Here is a 20,135-nt window from a genome sequence, read left to right as displayed (position 1 = left end):
CTGGTGGGACTGCAAATTGGTGTGGCCAATTTGGAAATCAGTATGGAGATTCCTCAGAAAGCTGGGAATGGAACCACCATTCAACCCAGCTGTACCCCTTTTCAGACTAATCCCAAAAGACCTAAAAAGAGCATACTGCAGGGACACAGCCACATCAATGTTCATAGCAGCACAATTCACAATAGCTAGATTGTGGAACCAACCTAGATGCCCTTCAATGGACGAATGGATAAAAAAAAATATGGCATATATATACAATGGAATATTACTCAGCACTAAAAAATAACAAAATCATGGCATTTGCAGGGAAATGGATGGCATTAGGGCAGATTATGCTAAGCAAAGTTAACCAATCCCTAAAAAACAAATGCCAAATGTCTTCTTTGATATAAAGGTGACTCAAAACAGAGCAGGGAGGAAGAGCATGAGAAGAAGATTACCATCAAATAAGAACGAGAGGTGGGAGGGAATGGGAGAGAGAAGGGGAATTGCATGGAAGATGGAAGGAGACCCTCATTGTTATACAAAAACACATATAAGGGGAAAAAAAAGAGATTTTTTAAAATTTCAATTCTAAATTGCTGCACACACCCTCAGTATATTTAACAAAACAACTCTTATGAAGTTGATGTTACCCCCTCTTTTCTGGTTGGTGGTCACTCATGAAGACGTCTGAATAATGCTGTGATCTTTGGCTAAGTGACAAGATGCAGTGTGGTTTGACACCAATGCATACCTGCTATGGTCTGGCAGAGCATGTGTCCATTCTGGTGGCAAGTGTCACACGCTTGTTTCACAAGTCCCCTTGAGGCCCTGGGTGGAAAGGCTTTGTGATTCTTCATGGTATCTGCTGTGACACTCTGGGCTCCCTAGACCACACTGTTCACTTAAGGTGACTTGGTGTTTGGTCTCAATGGTTCCAGAGAGTGATGACTTGGCACTTCATCTGGGGACATACCAGAGGTCCAAGGGTGGCACTGACCCTCGATGGACCCTGCTTCCTGACCTTGTCAACAGGACAGTGTCAGAAGGCAAGCGTTCCCGATTCCAACTTGCCAGCACTCATAGAGACTAATTACTATGGCCCAAGGCTTCAGTCATAGCATCGATACATGCCATCCAACAAGTATTTACGATGCATGTTCACATCAGTGTACCTCAAAAACCGAGCATCGTCTTCTGCCAGTCGATGGCCTGTTTCTTCTGCTGCTGTGACTGTCATCCTTATTGAAGGCTTCCAACATTACTCCTGTCTGTCTTCTAAAAGCACGCATTCCCACCAATTGCTAATTAGCAATTAGCCAGAAAGTGGCAAAGACGGGAAAACAATCTTTATACCTAATTAAATGTCTGATCCTTCGGAGACGCTCCAGGGGAGAGGAGTACCACCCCTGTTCAGACAGGGACTTGACGGTCCCCTTTTCCTTTCCTTTCTTTTTTAAATCCAGGGCCATTTCCCACTGGGATCCTCCAACGCTACCCTCATCCCCTGAAAAGCTTTTCTTTGCTTCTTCAAGCCTCACCCTTGACTTTGAAAGTCCCCTTTAACCTGGTCCTGGGTATCGGGGCTCTTGGGTGCGGGCCAACTGCTGGGGAGGTGCTGAGGATTCCAGGGCTGAGCACAGAGACGCTTCATGGTCTCAGCGGCAGGGGGACTTTTATCACCAGCTCTAAAGTCCCCCTACCCTCTGAGAGCTGTGCTGCCTGTCAGCAAGCCGTGTCTGGCACGGGCTGTGCCGGGCTGTTGGTGGGAAGGCTTCACCATCCATGATGACAGGTCTGTGAGCTTCCTTCCTCCCAGGCCAAGAGAAGAGAAGGACGAAGATGACCCCTGGAGACCCCAAGGGGAGCATTTTGAGGTACCAAGGCATCATTTTAGGCCCAACGTTCATTGACAGCTAAACCCCCAAGTCACATCTTGTGTGTCTAAGGAGTTCGAACCCACGGACCGACAGCCAACTGCAGGAGTCCACGGGGCCTCCCGGGCGGGCACCTGAGCAGCAGTGCACCACCGTTTCCCATGAGGTGCGTTGGGAGGGAATCATTTTTCTCGGGTCTTTCAGAAACTCACTGAGGGGAGTTTTAAATGAGGGTGGTGTTCAGCCGAGATGGAGGAGGTCATGGCTTCGGAGGTTGAGGGACTCGGAAGGCTCTCAAGCTGGAGAAGCAGGATGTGGAGAGTGGGGAGCAGAAGAGGGCAGCAGGGGACGGGCTCGGAGGACACTGGATGCCTGTCACAGTCAGAGTTTCGTTCTGAAGGTGATGGGCGCGGTGTCCTCAAGGAAAACAAGGACACAGCAAAACGGTCTGTCACTACTGTGAGGGGTTCTCTGGATTTTCTGCCTTGGGGAGGACCCCGTGAGCCAGTCTTCCCCCCACCAGGACGTCAAGCAGAGATGGATTTCTCTGATGTCTCAGCCTCGGGGTGTTTGCAGACCTGGCCACGATGGAGAGACGCGGCCTCGAGGTAGAAGTGTCAGGGATATACACAACAGTTACCTGCGCCCGCATCGCCCTCCTTAGCGGGCCAGGTGAGGTTCCTGGGCCGGCGTCTCAGGCTTTCTCCTTTCTATGATTTCAGCAGACAGGACACGGGTGTAGACAGGGCTGTGAAAACGGCGAGCCTGCTTCCGGCCTTTCCTAGCGACTTTAACTCAGGACCCTTCAATACTGGCTTCAGCAGAGCAAGGTTCGCTCACTATGAAGAACCTCCCAAGACTGACTTGCAACCTTCCTTACGTGTTTTAGAAGCACAGATGCTTTCAGTTGACATGTGTCCTACCCACAATTTGGAGCACACACCTGTCTCCATGTGAACCCACTCGTAGGACCTGCACAACTGTGAGCTTCGGCCCTCTCACACATGCCCTGAAGACTGGCCTGAGGTCCTCGTTCATCAACTGGACTCATGTGGAAAGACAACTTGGTCAAGGAAGAAAACAAGACCCTGGGTGGGCCGTGGAACTTTGATTTCTGCCATTTCCCTCCCACTGAGTGGCCCTGAGCCTTTGAGCCAGTTTCTGACAAGCAAACTCTGGCTTCTGGACCAGACTTTCACGATGCCAGGGCGATGTGCCCCACAAAGTTCAGATGTCAATGCCAAGTCCAGGCCTCCTGTGCTTTCAACCGACCAGCTACCAATTGGAGATTCACATGAACCCCTCCTATTACTGAGCTTGATGATTCTCTAGAAGGTTCACAGAGCTCAGGGAAACAATTGTGCTTAGGGACATCACAAGAGAGATAAGTTGCCAGAGTAAGGAGGTGCACAAGCTGGTTACGGGGAGCTCCCTGCTTTCTCCAAGTGTGCCACCCTCCTAGCAGTTCTATGCACCCAGCAATCCGAGAGCTCATCTAATCTCATTGTTCGAGAGTTCTTGTAGAGCTAAGAGTCTAGCCCTTCCCTCCAGAGGTCAAGGACTGGGGCTGAAAGTCCCAGCTTTAAGCTGTTGGTCTTCCTGGTGACCAGCCCCATCCTGAGGCTACCCAGGTCCCTCCCTGAGTCATCTCATTAGCAAACTCAAAGGCTTTTTTTTTAAAGATTAGAAGAGACTCCTATCACTTGGGGATTCCAAGTGTTTTAGGAATTTTGTACAAAACTAGGGGCAAAGACCAACTATTATTGATGTTATGCCACAGAAGAGGTCACGGCGATGCCAAGGACACAGGTGAGAGGGGAGCTCTGGTGACATGCTCCGGATGACCCCTCAAAATTCCTGTTCAGTCTCCCCACAGCTGACCTTGGAAAGCACAAGGGCAAGGGCTTATATCACGAGGACACAGTCTCCAGCCTCACCTCCCACCACAGCCTCCCTGAGCTTCCTCCCCCAGGAGAGGGACACACCTGGCACCTCTCCTCCGCCCTCTGCAGCTCTGCCTGGAGGCGTCCCCTGGGACGGGACGCCTCCCTTCTCCACAGCTGGTTTCTGAAGTGCCATGTCTTCCAAGAGCAGGTGCCATTTCTACCTTCGTTGATGACATCGTGGAGTAACGAGCAGCTCTCTGAGTGTTCTAAGGAGAACTCTCTTCATTCTTTATGAAACCCCCAGATAACTTGCAGACAAAAGCTCTCTCTATATGCGTGTACGTGTGTGTATGAAGTCACCTCTTCTCTTACCTTCAAGTTTCCTGATTTACCTTAATATAAAATTTATCTGCATGACTCAGAGACCCCGGGTTAAATGTTTCAAAAAAAAAAAAATGACTCAGTGTCTGTCTGAAATGTTTGTAAGAAGTCAGATAAGAAATCTTTTTGTCTTCAGAAAAGCACTGAATGTTCAAATGAAATGACACCAGAGGAAAATCACGGAAACGGGTTGAATGGCATACAGGCCTAGACATCGCCGAGGAAGTAGTTTTACTGCATCCGTTTTGACTTGACTAGGAATCGAGGTGCCGCCCACCGTCTCCCATGTCCTGGCCACACCGTGTTTCTGAAGACTCTCACAGATGCACGCACAGCTGCTATTTCCTAACTCTGCTTTGCTCTTAAGATCCTAGGCTTCTTCATTTGGAGGCTTCCTTCGTGTGGATTCTCAGAATGAGATTCCTCTGACTTTGAGAGTGAACACACACACACGTGCCAGAGCTTGCGAGGAAGCACACATGCATCACAAGGGCAAAGAGGCGCAGCCTGAAGAGGCGCTCACGATGCCCAGCTCCAGCAGCCCCTCAGCAGCCCACCTGACAGTGTCACCTTGGGACCTCCTGGAGGACCAGGTGCAAGCTGGGTGCACCAGGGGAAGCCACCAGGCATCGAGTGACTCTGAAATGCGTCAAGGGGAAGGGGACTTGACTCACTACCTTAACATGGCTGCAGATAAAAAATGGAGCTTTCTGTTCTCTTGACTGTCTTTTGCATAAATCGGGCTAGTGTAAGATTATATATTTTAAAAGCATGTACAAATGAAAAGAAGGAATGTGCTGGGCAAAGGTTCTCTGGGAATCCGCCAGGTCTAAGCTACTTGTAGACCTGGTAGGATCAAACTAGGTATCCTTGAGATTCTCCAAACTCCAGCCTGGAGTCCAAGTGCTAGGAACAGGTCCTGAAGCATGGATGAGACTCCAAAACATGCACAAATACGTATGCATGTAATATACAATTTTCCATAGTGCACATATTCCCTAATATTTTCTTCATAGAATAAACTGATTTTAGAGAAAGATTACTTCATCTGAGCCCATTTATTCTCCTAAACCAGGACCAGTAGGAGAAAACTAAATTAACTGGAGATCCATGAGACCCCAGATCTTTATCTTTTTTTTTTGAGGAGTGGTACCAGGGATTGAACTCAGGGGCACTTGACCACTGAGCCACATCCCCAGCCCTATTTTGTATTTTATTTAGAGACAGGGTCTCACTGAGTTGCTTAGCGCCTCACTTTTGCTGAGGCTGGCTTTGAATTTGCGATCCTCCTGCCTCAGCCTCCTGAGCCACTGGTATTACAGGTGGGCACCACCATGCCCAGCAAGACCCCAGATCTCTTGCCTGTTCCTTCAGGTTGCCTATATTAAGTAAAATATTTTTGTTTCAGGCACGGAGGAGGAAAAGTCTGGCAGGATATTGTAGTCACACGAAGGGTGATCTACAAGAGAAGCTAGGTCTAGATTGAGAATATATTGTCCCCCTAATGTTGGGTCCTCTGGGACGATGTTGACGCTCTTTCTTCATGGAGGCAAACCCAGCTGCCCAGGGCCACTGTAAGAACCGAAGGATGACCCTGATGAACGTGCTTCATAAGCTCATAAATGTGTGACGCATTAGTCATTGTGTTCCAGGACTGAACCAGGAGCCTGGGTTAAGCTGCCTTCCTCTGTCTCCTGGTGGTGACAGCTGTGTCGGCTCCTCCTCTTCTCCTGGTGGGGCAGGTTAGAGAGAGACAGAGCTCAGGATCCCTGAGCAGCATGGCTTCCCTCGGAAGTGGCAGTACCGTGGTTCTCCATGGTCTACGTTCTGGGGGATGGCGAGGTCACTCCCTTCGCTGAGAAGCTGGTACATGCCGAGGAGGAACTACTAATGCAGTTGCAGATAAGAGCAGATCCGAGGGTCTTGCACCCCGCAGTTCTGTTGGCACGGCTGATCCAGAGCTTGTCTTTAATGGGATGTCTCTGAATTCTGAATTCTCAACTTCTCTCTTATCTCGGGGACAATTCCATCCCTGTAATTGAAATTCCAAGAAAATTGAAGTCATTTATCTCTTTTTATCTCTAATGTAAAAAATATAGAAATACTGTAACTTCTGCAGAAAACCCCCCACCACCACACAAAATTATAATAATTGTCTCTGTTTGTCTTCATTTAACCAGCTGGGAAGATAGTCTGGTGGAACACGGCAATTTTCTAAATTCAGAGACAGTTAATTCATGAGAACAGCTGTTGCCCATTCAAGTTCCAGCGCTTCCTCATTTCATACGAGGAACATGGCCGTCCGCAGCAGTCCAGGGGGACAACCGGGTCTCCCTGAAATATCAGCCCCTTTTATCCCGAGGTGAATCAGCTTCTCTGTACTCCCTCAAAGTCACCCAGATGTCTTTGGGCACTTGGGCTCCTGTAACAAAATACGTCACATTGGATAATTGAAAATCAACATAGGGTTTTTTTCTTACAGTTCTGGGGACTGGGAAGTTCCAGGTCCAAGGCTCCTGCAGCTTTGGTGCCTGGCCAGGCCCTGTTCTTCACAGATGGCACCTTCTTGTCCTTCGATAGTGGAGGGGTAAGAAGGGCTGAGCAGCTCCCTTGAGTCTCTTCTATAAAAACCTTATCCCATGTCTGAGAGCTCTGACCTTGCCACCTCCCTAAGGTTCCACCACCTTGGAGGTCAGGTTCCCATATACAGATTTTGGAGGGACCCATGTATTCACACCCTAACACCTGATAAAGGGAGTCTGAGGAAGTTTTGGGTTCATTAGGAGAGGATATAAGGTGGAGTTTTGAAAGACATCGTTGAAGTCTGATCTGTGAAGAAATTCCGAGAGTCACCTTAGCTGACATTATTCTTTCAAAAATGTGTCAACTTAAATTTCTTGAAAACAATGTTCTTAAACTTTCGGGTGTAGGTGTGGTGGGGAAGAATCCCCGGAGAACCTGGGCCCCTGCCTCTTAGATGTGGAATCAGTAGGTCCCGGGGAGCCTGGGAGCTGGCTCTTCAGTGCTTCTGACTCTGGCATCAAATGAGTGGAAAGTGGTCCCCTCCGCCCACGGAGTCCCCTCATTCCTCAAACCCCGGTGTGCTGTTGGACTCTGTCCTGGGACACAGCTCCCTCCTGTCTCGGGAAGTTCTGCTTGCCCCGCCCTCTGCCTGGAGACACCCCAGACCTTCACAGCCGGCTCCTTCTCAAGGCTTAGGTTTTGCTTTGAGAGTCATCTGCTCACAGAGGCCACTGCAATCCCTTTCACAGCATGGCTGTCCCCTCAACATGCTCTCCGGCTCCTCACCCGCCTCAGTGTCCCCTCAGGAGCCGCATGCTGTGTCCCCTTGCACAGCCAGATGCAAAATCCCTGGGGATGGAGATCCTCTCTTTCAGTCACCACCCGGCATGGGGCAGGGCCCAGGACGCACAGAGGACGCGAACAGCATAAGGGAAGCGCTACCTTGAAGGAGGCAGAGAGCAGGGCTCTGGGGGCCCCGAGCTCCAGGCGTTCACTGCCTGTGGATGAAATGCTTTGGGGAATTATTCCTTTCATCTTTAAAAAGCATCGCAATGAACTTTGCCTCATCCCATAATATAACTCTTACTGTTTTATGCAATAATAATTCATAAAGGTATTTATTATTAAATAAAATCAACACTGTGGGATGATGGGCCACACTAATTTTCCAAACTGCAGTCTCTCTGGCTCATCTCCAGGTGCGTTAGGGATATGAATTGGGGACTGAAGAGCCGCTGGGTGAGAACAGGGCCACTCATTTCAAAGCCAAGCAGGGGACCCTCTGGAAACACGGAAAGGCACCGTCTGGCTTGAAAGGTATGGTGAGCAGGCAACGCTGGCTCTGCCCTCCTGGGTCTCTGCCCAGGCTTCTCTAGGGTCTCACCACCTGACTGTTGCCCCCAAGGCTGTCCTCAGAGCCACATTGTATCTTTCCCCATCAGCACTACTGAAAGGGACCACAGTTTCAAAACCTAGGTGCAGAGAAAAATTAAAGATGAAATCATTTTTTTTTTTTTTAAATGGAAAAGGCCAAGTCTTTCCTGGCTTACTGTTACGGGTTTCTGAGCACAGGCTCCACGGGTCAGTGCCCACTCCTTGCATCTCCCTCCAGGTGGTTGGTTTGTTTATTTAGTGTATACAGTCTGTGAGATGGTGTTATTAGCTTCAGAAAATGGACTAAGACAAGTCTCTTTGCTCCATCTGAGAATGGATTTGTGTGTGTCTCAGGAATTTGGAGAGGACATCTAAGTGATAGGCAGCAATAAGCGGATATCAGTCAACAAGTGTTTATTGAGCACCTACAGCATTTGGAATGTGCTGCTTAGAAATAACGAGTCTATGACCAAACTCTAACTTCTGCAGTATCTACAGTCATCTCAGAATTAAAATACCTGTGATTTCAGGGTAAAATAACTTAGTGTTTGAGACAGGGCCATCTGGCCTTCTGAAGAGTTGATGAAAAGAACCGAGTTCCCATTAAAGCTGGCATTTTGACTGTAATTTTACCTTGCCTGTCTCCTGCAGCACTGCTAATCTGGCTTCAATCACAAAAAGTAACAGAGTGGGGAGGAGAACGTGGCCAGAGATTCTGGAGCAGGAAAGTTGAAGGACAGATGCTAATTAACTTGAATGGACTTCAAAAAGCTTAATGCCAGGGGAAGGAAGAGGAGATAGAGTGAAGGCAGCCTGCACCTCAGACACTGAGCAAGCCCCAGGAATTGTTGACTCCAGGCATTTCAGAATGTGGGGTGAGGATGGAGCTGAAAACAGACAGTTGAAGGCGGTAGAAACAGCACTTAGAATCCCAGAGCCCCCAACAGACAGGTGGCCGCCCCTCCCTCCTCAACTCGGGGCAGAAAGAATCCGGGGAGCACCTCTCCTTCCTCTGTTCTGAGGGGCTGTGGTTTTCCTCTCCTCCGTCCTCATTGACTCTTATTCTTCTGTCTACTTTTAAAAATGCTGATAAGCTTCACTTTTTTAACAGTGGTTTTAAGTTCCGAGCGACATTCAGGGGAAAGTCTAGAGAGTTCTCCATCCCAAACATGGGCAGCCTCTGCCGTTATCAACATCCTGCCAGACTGGCTCATGCGCATGGACACAACGGAAACACTGTGGACACCCGAAGTCCACAGTTCACCTGAGGATTTGCTTTTGGTGGTGTCTGTTCTAGGAGTTTGTCAAACATCCACCTCTGTAGAATTCTGCAGAATAGTTTTGCAGATCTAAAAACCCTCTGGGCCTGTTCTATTTATGCCTCTCTTCCTCCAACCCCTGGTAACATATTTTTTAAAAAGAAAAAAAAATGTCTTCCTAGTTTTGCCTTTTCCAGAGTATCGTGTATTTGGAATTTTACAAGTTGTAGCCTTTTCACACTGGACTCTTCTATTTGGTTATGTGCATTTATGTTCCTTCTGTGTCTTCTAATGGATTCATAGTTCATTTTTATCACTGAATAATACTCCATTGTCTGGATGTACCACAGTTTATTTCTCCATTTACCACCAAAGGACATCTTGGCTGTTTCCTAGTTTCAGCAATTATAAACAAAGCTGCTGTAAACAATTGCATGCAGTCTTTTTTTCTTTTGTACACATTTTTTCCCCATTCATCTGTGTAAATACCAGAGAGTGGGACTGTTGGTTGGATCATGTGATAAGAGTGTTTGGTGCTGGGAGAAACCACCAATCTCTTTTGAAGTGGCTGCACCATCGTGCACTCCCACCAGAAATGACTGGCACCTCCTGTTACTTCACATCCTCACCAGCATTTGGCTGTGTCAGTGGTTTGGATTTGGGCTGCTCTAGTTGGTATCTCATAATTGCTGTAATTTGCAATTACCTAATGATGTGTAATGTGGAGCAACTTTTCATATGCCTACCTGTCATCTGCCCATCTTTTTTTTTTTGTGGGGTGTCTGCTTAGGTCTTTTGCCCAGAATTCTAAATGTCCTTTGTATATTTTGGATAGAATCCTTTATGAAATTTGTCTTTCACAAATGTTTTCTCCCAGTCTATGGCTTATCTTCTCATCATCTTGATGTGTGCTGTTTAAATCTTTGATTACCAAGGCTTCTTAAACATATAATTTTATTATTACTTATATTTTAGGTGTTCAGTATGATGCTTTGATATACTTTTCTTGATATCCATAGTGAAGGAGTGAATTCTGAAATCAAACAGATTTGCATACCCATCATCTCAATCTCATGTGGTCGTGTGTGTCTGTGTGTGTGTGTGTGTGTCTGTGTGTGTGTGTGTGTGTGTGTGTGTGTGTGTAGGGCACCTAAAATCTGCTGTCTTGGCAAATTACCAGTATGCAACATCATTAATTATCATCCTACTTTACGTAGATTTAAGACCTATGATGATATCCAAAAGCCAGTGATTTTTAAAAGTTTGTACTTCCAAATGTGACGTTTCTCCTGAGCCTCAGACAGGGAAGATCTTTCAGATTCACAGACACATTGTCCTTCTGACAACCCCTAGGGGAGCCCATGACCCTCACACGCACACGTGTAGTAAATGTCTTCTTCCTCAAAGCCTACTCTACCCTCTTCCTCTCAGCTCTTCCTTCAACTCCTGTGGCTTCCGCAAGCTACAAGGCTTGGAGTAGTAGTCCTGCCTCTTCCTCCTTCCTCCTCATGATACCTTATCATTAACTAGTTACCAGTTATTTTCTGTTCCTCCTCTTGTACCCCATAGGTGACACATAGCAAACACAAGACATTGCAGCCTTGGAGAAATGTGAGGTCTTCCCAGGGCGCTGGCATGTGAGCAACTATGTTGCATTGAGACAAAGATACTTTCAAAGATGCATCCGTGAGGTTCCATGGGACAAAGAGAAGGAAGTGACTATCACTGGGGTGGAGTTCAATTTGGAAAGATCTCAGAGAGGAGGTTACCTTGCAGATGAGGCTCAAAGAAACAGGGAACATTTTTAGAGGAAGAAGCCAGCAGCGGTGGCAGCCAAGTGCTAGGCACTGACCCATGGACGAGGGAGACTGGTTCAGGACACACAGATGGTCTGACAGATTGCTGCTTGCAGGAGACCTGAACCCAGCAGAGGTGGGCTGTCAGGGTGGGTGCCAGGCTTGGTGTCCAGATTTATCCTAGAGGTGGGGGGGAGTGTGCTAGGAGAAATGAGCACGAAGACGATTATATTTTTTTGAAAAATTATTCTGACAACCACGATGAAGATGGACAAGCTGAGCTAGACCAGACGTGGATCTCAACAGTGGGAGAAGGTTGAGGTGGGTGGGCTCTCCTGAGGACGCGTGTCCCCAGAGGAGGGTGTGGGGGGAACCGGTGTAATGCACCAGTTAGGATTCACATGAAGTCACTATTACTTATCTAGACTCTATTTTCCATGACTTGAGACAGAACACAGGACCTGCTCTTGGCACCACATAGGCTGAGGACTTGGGGTGATTGCAGGATGACATCCTTGCAGTCTCAGGTGCTGTCAGGTGAGCACAGAGATCTCTACAAGTAAGCTCCACCTAGCATCTGCCTGCTGGCTTTGCCCGAGCTTCACAGCCTGAGGTCGTCACATACCATAGATGGCCCTGCAGTTGCAATCCCCACGAAAGTGTCTTGAGGACAAATCCACTCGCAGAGGAGACAGTCTTCCAGAATGCGGGACTGTCCAGTCAATCCAAGTCAGAAGAGCAGCGGAGGCGGTGAGGATCCACACAGCTGCAGGTTCAGAGCTGGAGTCGGCCTGGATCCAAACTCTGCACTAAGCTCCTGTGCTGCCCACGCATGGCCTTGCCCAGTGGGGTTTGGAGGTGGAGGAAACAGCTTTGCTATGGCCAAGGGAGAGCATTTTCTGTGCACTCAATCTTATTGGTAAATTTTATATCAAAAAATAGTAACTCTCCCCGACACAGGACTTCCTGCTCAAAAATGCAGAAGGAAACATTATTAGACTATAAAACAGTTATTGTCTGGGTAATCTGAGGATCTGCTCAGCTTGAACCTGGCAAAGGAAAGAGGCACATGTAAGGGATCTGCTCTGAGATGTGTAAATTATGGGTCGTGGAAGCAGGGAAGAGTTACCTAGCAAGAAGAATGGAGAAATTCAGGGGAATCGAGGCATGGCGTCTCCTCAGACCGGGGGAGCTCAGACCTCAAGGGCTGGGCAGAAATGGAGTGGGGATCAAGCGTCTTAGCTGCACACAGTCGGGGAGAGTTGTTCTTTTTCTTTTTCATTGGGAGCTGCCTGTCTACTTTCTATTTTTTACAGCTTCATTTGTAATTGACAATCCATAAAATTCACCTATTACAGGTATGCATTTCAATGAGTTTTAGAAAGTTTAGTTCAGAGTCATGCACCTTTAACCAAAACCCAGTTTTAGAACATCTCCGCCTCCTCTCCCCAATATTTCCTCAAGCCCATTTGGACTCAATCCCCACCTTACCCCCAGCTTCAGACAAAACCTGATTTATTTTTGTGACTCTTAGCTAGTCTTCTGGATATTTCTCATGGATGGAATAATACAGTAGGTGGTCTTGGGTTCTGGTTTCCTTGCACTTGACATAACATTTTTGTGGTTTGTTTTTGTCGGAGCAGGTTTCGGCATTTGTTCCTTTGATCACCAGGTAGGATTCCAATGTGTGGTCATCGTGAGTTTTGTTTGAGCATCTACTCTGCGACGGACAGTTGTGTTGTTGACAGTTTGGGCTATTCTGAATCATGATACTATGTGTGTTCATGTGCAAGGCTCGGGTGGGAGGGGACTTATTTTTGTTTTGGGGAATCCCAAAAGAGGGCTATTGGGTTTCATAAGTTTAATGGTTAACATTTTAAGAAACTTCCTCATTGTTTTCCAAAGGGCTGTGCCACTTTTAGTTCCCATCGCAACGTGTAGGGTTCTAGTTACTCCATGTCGCTGTCAACATTTGACCCTGTCTGCCTTTTTTATTGCAGCCATGACAGTGATGGTGGAATTTGACCAATTACCCATGATAAGGACCACTCCATGTGCCCATTAGGCACTTATCTTCCTTATTGGTGAATATTATATTGGGATCTGAGAGGCTCTCCAAAGCCCTGTGGTAAAAGCTTGGTTTCCAGCCCACGGTGCTACTGGGAGGTGGTGGAACCTTGAAGAAGTTAGGGCACTGGGGTGATTCCTTGAAGGGGACATTGGGACACCAGCTCCTTCCCCTCTCTCTTGGCCTCCCAGCTGCCATGAAAGGAGCAGCCTCTTCTGTCATGTGCCCCCACCATGATGGACTGTCTTGCCACAAGCCCAGAAGCAATGGTCCCAGAGACCATGGATTGGAACCTCTGAAACTGAGCTAAAATGAACTTTCCCTCTTTCAGAGCTGATTATCTTGGGTGTTTTGTCACAGTGATGGAAAGCCGACTAATTCAGAGAGCTCTTGTTTCAAATCTTTTGCCTGCTGGGTGTGGTGGTGCACACCTGCAATCCCAGCTGAGACGGGAGGATTGCAAGTTCACAGCCAACCTCAGCAAGTTAGAAGGGCCCTAAGCAACTTAGTGAGACCCTGTCTCAATTAAAAGGTAAATAAAAAGGGCTGGGGATGTAACTCAGTGGTAAAGCATCCCTGGGTTAAATCTCAAGGATTTACCAGAAAAAAAAATTTTTTTTGCTCACTTTTTTATTGTAGCTTTAAAAAAATGTTTATTAACGATGTCTTTTGAAGTGCAAATGTTTTAATTGAGTCTAATTTACCTTCTTTTGGTATTTTTTCCTGTTACTGACTCATGTGTTTGGTATTGTGTCTCATGACTTTTTGTCTAACCAAAGATTTGAGTCTTGTAGAAGTTTTATCATTTAAACTCCCATATTTAACATATTATCTGTTTGCAGTTAGTTTTTTTTTTTGTGTGTGTGTGAAGGAAATAGAAGTCTGTGGTTGTTTTTGTAAATAGATCTCCTTTTTTTAAAAAAAAAATATTTATTTTTTCGTGTGCTGAGGATTGAGCCCAGTGCCTCACGGGTGCAAGGCAAGTGCTGAGCTACAGCCCCTTCTTTTGCAGTTCCATTTGCCACTCTGCATTGCTTGTGTGTCCTTGTTGAAAAGATCACCACTCTGCATTGCTTGTGTGTCCTTGTTGAAAACTCATTGGTCATAATTAATGAGGAACTTCTTTTCCAGGCACTTAATTCCATTCCAGTAATGAGTACAGCATATAGCTGTCCTTTCCTACTTTCTTGATGACTGTAGCACTATGGCAAGAATACCATGAAGCTGGATGGTATTCTTCATCTTTGTTCTTCTTTTTCAAATTGTTTGGCTCTTCTCTGTCCTTTTTATTGGCATATAAATGTAGGCAATCTTGTTAAATTTATTAAAAGTTTGGCTAAGATGTTGATAGGGATTGTGTTGAATCTACAGGTTAAATTATACAGAACTGTTACTCTCCAGTGTTAAGTCTTCAAATGCATGCACATGGAATATTTTTCCATTTTCTCCCATCAATATCATGGTTTCCAGAGTACATACAATGCTCTCATCTGTTGAAAATTGTTCTAAATATTCTTTTTGATGATATTGTGAATTGCATCAAACTTCAATGTTGGATTGTTCATTGCTACTACAGACTGCAAACTTCCTAAACTTATTCTGGTAGTTTTTTTGTACACTCCTTAGGAATTTTTTGAAATATAGGACTGTCACATGTGAGTAAAATATTCTTACAATTCTTATGATGAATAAATATTCTTTTATTCCTGGTTTTGGCAATTGGTATCTTTTATTTCTGTGTTAATCTAGCTAAAGACTTACTGATCTTGTTATCTTGTTAAAAATATAAATTTTGTCTTCATTTATTTTCCCTATTTTTTTGCTTCCATTTCCTTGATTTACACTTCAATTTTTATTTTTCCTTCCTTCTGTCTGTTTTGTGTTTTTTCTTGTTCTTCTTTTTCTTAAAGTGGAAGTTAAAATTATTAATATGGGTGTTTAAAGCTATGCATTTACCTCTAAGCAATGCTTTAGCTGCAACTCATACATTTGATTATGTTGTGATAAATTTTTGTTGTTAATATTTTATGAATTTCCTTTGTGATTTTTAAATGTTTTTTTTCATATTGTTTTTTTGCATTCAATTCTTAATATACCATTATACCATAATTTATCATATCTCTGATTATATATAAGGTATGTTGACACCAAATTCATATTGTTTTAATTTCTAAATATTAGGGATTTTTCAGATATCTTTCTTTGTCAATGTCTAATTTCACTATTGTAAAAAGATAGACTTTGCATGATTTCTATCTTCTTACATGAACTAAAACCTGTTTCTATTTTGTGGCCCAGCACACGGTCTATTCTGGAGACGATTTTGTGTGTACTGAGCATGGATTGGAAGAATAGATTTACATTTATATTCAAACTTTAGGCAGTGTCACATGTACTCTGGATTTTCTTTTGCCTGGGATGGCTCTCTTTTTACATCTCTGAATAGGCAAGCACACAGACTCTAAAGAGCAGTACTGTGTTCTTCTTCCATCTCTGCTGGGTGCATGCACAGCCTGTGATCAACTCAGGATGCACGGGATGCCTCATCTTCCCCAAGCATCTCTAAAGTCCCTGGCTACTTCGACAGTTTACTCCTTGCCTAGTTTATTGATCTATTGCTTACCTCAAAAGGAGTTTGGCCTCAGGCAGTAGAGTCACCTGCTCTGCTTGATACCACTGGTTTTTTTTTTTGAATATTTTTTTTTAGCTTTCTCTCTCTCTCCCTCCCTCCCTTCCTTTCTTTTTGTCCTAATTAGTTATACATGATAGCAGAATGCATTTTGATTCATTGTATACAAATGGAGCACAACTTTTCATTTCTCTCGTTGTACACACTGTAGGGTTGCACCATATGTGCAGTCATACATGTACCTGGGGTAGTGATGTCCATCTCATTCCACCATGGGACATATACACAATGGAATATTAATCAGCATTAAAAGAGAATGAAATTATGGCATTTGCAGGTAAATGGGTGGTGTTGGAGAATATCATGCTAAGCAAAGTAAGCCAATTCCCCCAAAACAAAGGCCGAATGTTTTTCTGATAAGGGGATGCTGATCCAAAATGTGGGAACAGGGAACTTGGGGAGAATGAATGCCTCTGTCCTTGAACTAACAGTTCCCTGCCTCTGGGGAGGCCCCTGCGAGTGGTAGTGAGGTTTACTCTTTTCATTGCCTGCTGTAACCTGGGTGACCTGTTGATAGACTGGGGTGGAACGGGGAGCAGTTCTGGGCAAGGCCATGGCGGGTTCGCTGGTCTTCCCAGAAGTGCCGTGGTTTTCAGAGGCGTGGTTCTCCATTTGTTGGACAACTGCGGTTGATTTTCAGACGATTGAAATGGCTGCAGCTTTGTAAATAGCTTTTTGTTACTTCATGGGGAGGTGATTTTGTGTCTCTAGAAGTTGGACTCTTGCTTGTTTGTTTTGCTCTTGTTTAACACTTTAGCATTGAAAGGCATCTGTTGCTCACATTAAATTTCCTGTGGGAGACAGGAGCTGAGAACCTCAGACAGATGAACACGGAGCTGCTGACCTTGAAGGCAGGGGCAGCCTCAGCTTGGCCTCTGGAGTCCTCCCTTCCAGGGCTCTCTTCCTCCTGAGCAGCTGCTGTCATGCTTGACTTCTTGATCTAATCCAAACGCTTTCTTTGATGTAGGAAATTGAGGCCCCAGAAGCAAGGGGATTGGCTCAAGTTCAGCTGGACCACTTGGAGACAATGAGGCCCTAGCTTTAGTACCTTGTCCTTCCTGGGGAGGTGGGCGACCTCTGCAGGAACATTCATGGGGTCCCTAACCCTGGGGTCCAGCACCTAAGAACTCCTGGTCTTTCCCTCTCACTCTCCTCTCAACTCTGCCACCCTTCTTCAAAGTCGTAACCATCCCCAGGGAAGGAAAGAGAACCAGGCACATCATTGCCTCAGTGGGTGGCTGCCACATTGAACATCTCTGGGTGTCCATGAAGTGGGATAAATCCCCCAACCTGTTATGTGAAGTCCTACTAAGTGCCAGATGCTGAGCTCTGTGTTGAATGTGTGTTTTCTGATGTGACCCCCGTGTTATCTTCTAACTCACGTTGCCCCATGCGAACCTGCGATAAATGAGGGTCAAAGAGGTTAAATAATGTGCCTGATTGTCGTATAGCCGTGGTGGAAACTGGAATCTGAATTTGAGTTTCTGTGTTTCCCAGGCACCTATTTCAGAAATACGGTCGACTTAATAGAATGGCTGAAACTCTGACCTGAGTCAAAAGTTAGGAAGACGGACGTTTCCTTCATTACACTGTGACCTCTGCAAGGGAAAGGCTTCAAATTCTCTCTCTCTCTCTCTCTCTCTCTCTCTCTCTCTCTCTCTCTCTCTCTCTCTCTCTCTCTCTCACACACACACACACACACATACACACACTCTCTCTACCTACAGTGTGACTGCAGCTGTTGTATCACAGTGAGGTCAGCACCTAATTTTTCAGACTTAGATATTTTAGACAAGGTTTCCAAAGGCACGGTTCTCTGTCAAGGTGCACTTCAAATGTGCCTTGAGGAGTGGTGTGATTTTCTTTCAAGATAGAACAGCCCCTTCTTCACAGCTTCTCTGCCTGGGGAAGAGAGCAGGTGGGTGGAGGGGTTTAGCAGATTTATTGACATGAACATAGTGGTGGAGACAGAAGGCAAGCTGTCAGAGCCTGACACGAAGGGACTTGGGATAAATATTTCTGTTGACTTTCCATGGATTCGTTATCCTCACATACCCTTGCACAGGGCTCCTGTGCAGGAGTGAACTTGGGTCTGTTCTTCCCCCAGCAGGGGAGCAAGGTGGTGGGGGAGGGGAGAGGGAAGGAGGATGGCATTCAAAGACATTCAGGAAGAGAAATGCAAGGTGAGTGGATCATGACAGTCATGGCTTTGTGTTTACTTGCTCTTCTTAAAATGGACCAATCATGTATTGGAAGAACAAAAAATAATAAGTTCTATGAGAAAGAACAACTCTTGACAGCTGACATTTATATGTGGTGCGCGCGGCGGAGCATTTAGTAAGTTCTCATTTGGCAAGTTTTATTGAGCATGTACTAGGCATCAGGTGTGGCCATGAAACCTGAGATGTGTCAGTGATTGAGGCTCTTGGGGGCCTTACTGTTTGGGGGACAGGGAAAGGTAGCCCTAGACATCATGACAAAGTGTCCTCTGAATCACATTGGGATGGATGTCATGATGCTGCAAGATGGAGCCCATGTTGGCAGGGTGCCTGGGACCCACAGTGCTCTTGGCCTGGCTGACACTGTACCACACGGTGGATGACGGGTCTCAGGTGCCAACAGGAGCTCTTTAGACTTGTTGTCATACACATGGGTCTGCCCTGCATCAGCTTGCTGCGTGACACCGCAGGCCAAACACCCAGGGGCAGAAGGCTGGTTACACTGTGTGGCCTCCCTGTCTCTAGATGGTCCCCGTCCTTGCAGTGTGAAAACGTGGAGCCTGGCCACACAGCCCGCCCCCTTCCTCCAGGCACCTACCTGGAAGGGCCCTTCCCTTTCTTCTGATTGCAGCCTGTGCCCTGGCGTCCGCTCACACAGGGGCCAGCAGCACGGCTGTCACCCCCCAGGGCCAGTTTGCTGCCTCTTGTCTGCCCTTCATCGCAGCCTGAGGTTGACATACCCTCGTATCCAGTAAGGGGCCTGCTGACCTCTTGGAGACCAACAGCAGCTTCGTGAAGTTGGTGACGTGTCTCACACGGTGACAACCTCAGAGTTTGGGTACACTTGGGTCCTCTGTCACTCGGGAAATTGGGGAGGGCCCAAAGCTCTGTGATGTGGTAATTGTGTTCTATTTGCCTGGCCTTCCACTAGGCGAGGGTAGTTTTATAAGGAAGCAAACAGAATTGTAGACTGGCACTGGAGCACCTTGCCTAGCATGCGGCCAGGGGCTCAGTGGGTATTTATAGAGTAAAGTGCTCTTTGGATGATCTAAAATTTGCACTGTGAGCTTCATAAAGTGAAGGTCCATGTTCTTACTGATCTTTGGATCCCTAATATATTTGCCAGCCACTCACGGAGCACGTAAAAGGCACCAAAGAGATCAGCACTGGCTAAGGACAGAGGGTGACAGGAGACACTCCCGCAGGAGGAAGACATGGCACGGGGCAGATATGGGCGTCAGAGCTGGGACCAATGTAACTATGCACAAGTGGAGGAGGCGGCCACTCCCCTCTGGAGTGGCTGGGGAAGGACTCACATGAAGGACGTCCTTGAACTTGTTTTTGAAATGGAGGCAGGAGAAAGGGGCTCCTCCCGAGGCTGATGCTCAGGATGTGCCGCTGTTCCCATCGGGGCAGGGAGCATTTACCGCATGCTGCGGAGTATCTGGAACCACACTCAGGGCTCTCTAGGGCTTGTGAGATCATCTCATTTATTCCTCCCACTTCTCTAAAAGCCAGAAGCCGACTATTCCAGTTTTGCTGGGTTCACCTCACAGGTAGGGAGAAGCAAAAACTGAAGATTTTCATTATTTCAGTTCTAAGACTGTGAATTCCATGGCATCTGCAAAGCTTTCTTCAACGACGGCACGTCTTTGGGATTTCAGCTTCCTCTGCATTCTCCTAGCGCCCTGGAACTCACCTGCATACCCACCCTGTGATCACGCACACTTGACATGCTTCCCTAGTTAACAAGTAGTAGGGGCTGGGATATGTCTCAATTGGTACCTGGGTTTGCTCCCCAGCACCACAAAACAAGCAAACAAACAAACAACAGAACAAGTAGTAGCTGTCCTACTTCCCAATATGTCAATAATATTTTCTTGAAATGAACAAAGCCACGTTACTCACAGATTAGCACGGGCACAAGACCCAAGAGTGTTCTAGAGCCTTGCAGACGCTCCTTGCTCCGTGTTCAGTGCCCTTGCGGCTGCCGTGGATATCACTGCTATCCGGCATCCTGCCCCACGAGCTGCTCCACGCTGCTGTTGGAGGAATCAGGTCATCCCTCTAAGGTGTGATTT

This window comes from Ictidomys tridecemlineatus, chromosome 12, assembly GCF_052094955.1.
Source record: "Ictidomys tridecemlineatus isolate mIctTri1 chromosome 12, mIctTri1.hap1, whole genome shotgun sequence".
NCBI classification, from domain to species: domain Eukaryota; kingdom Metazoa; phylum Chordata; class Mammalia; order Rodentia; family Sciuridae; genus Ictidomys; species Ictidomys tridecemlineatus.
This window is presented reverse-complemented; position numbering follows the sequence as displayed.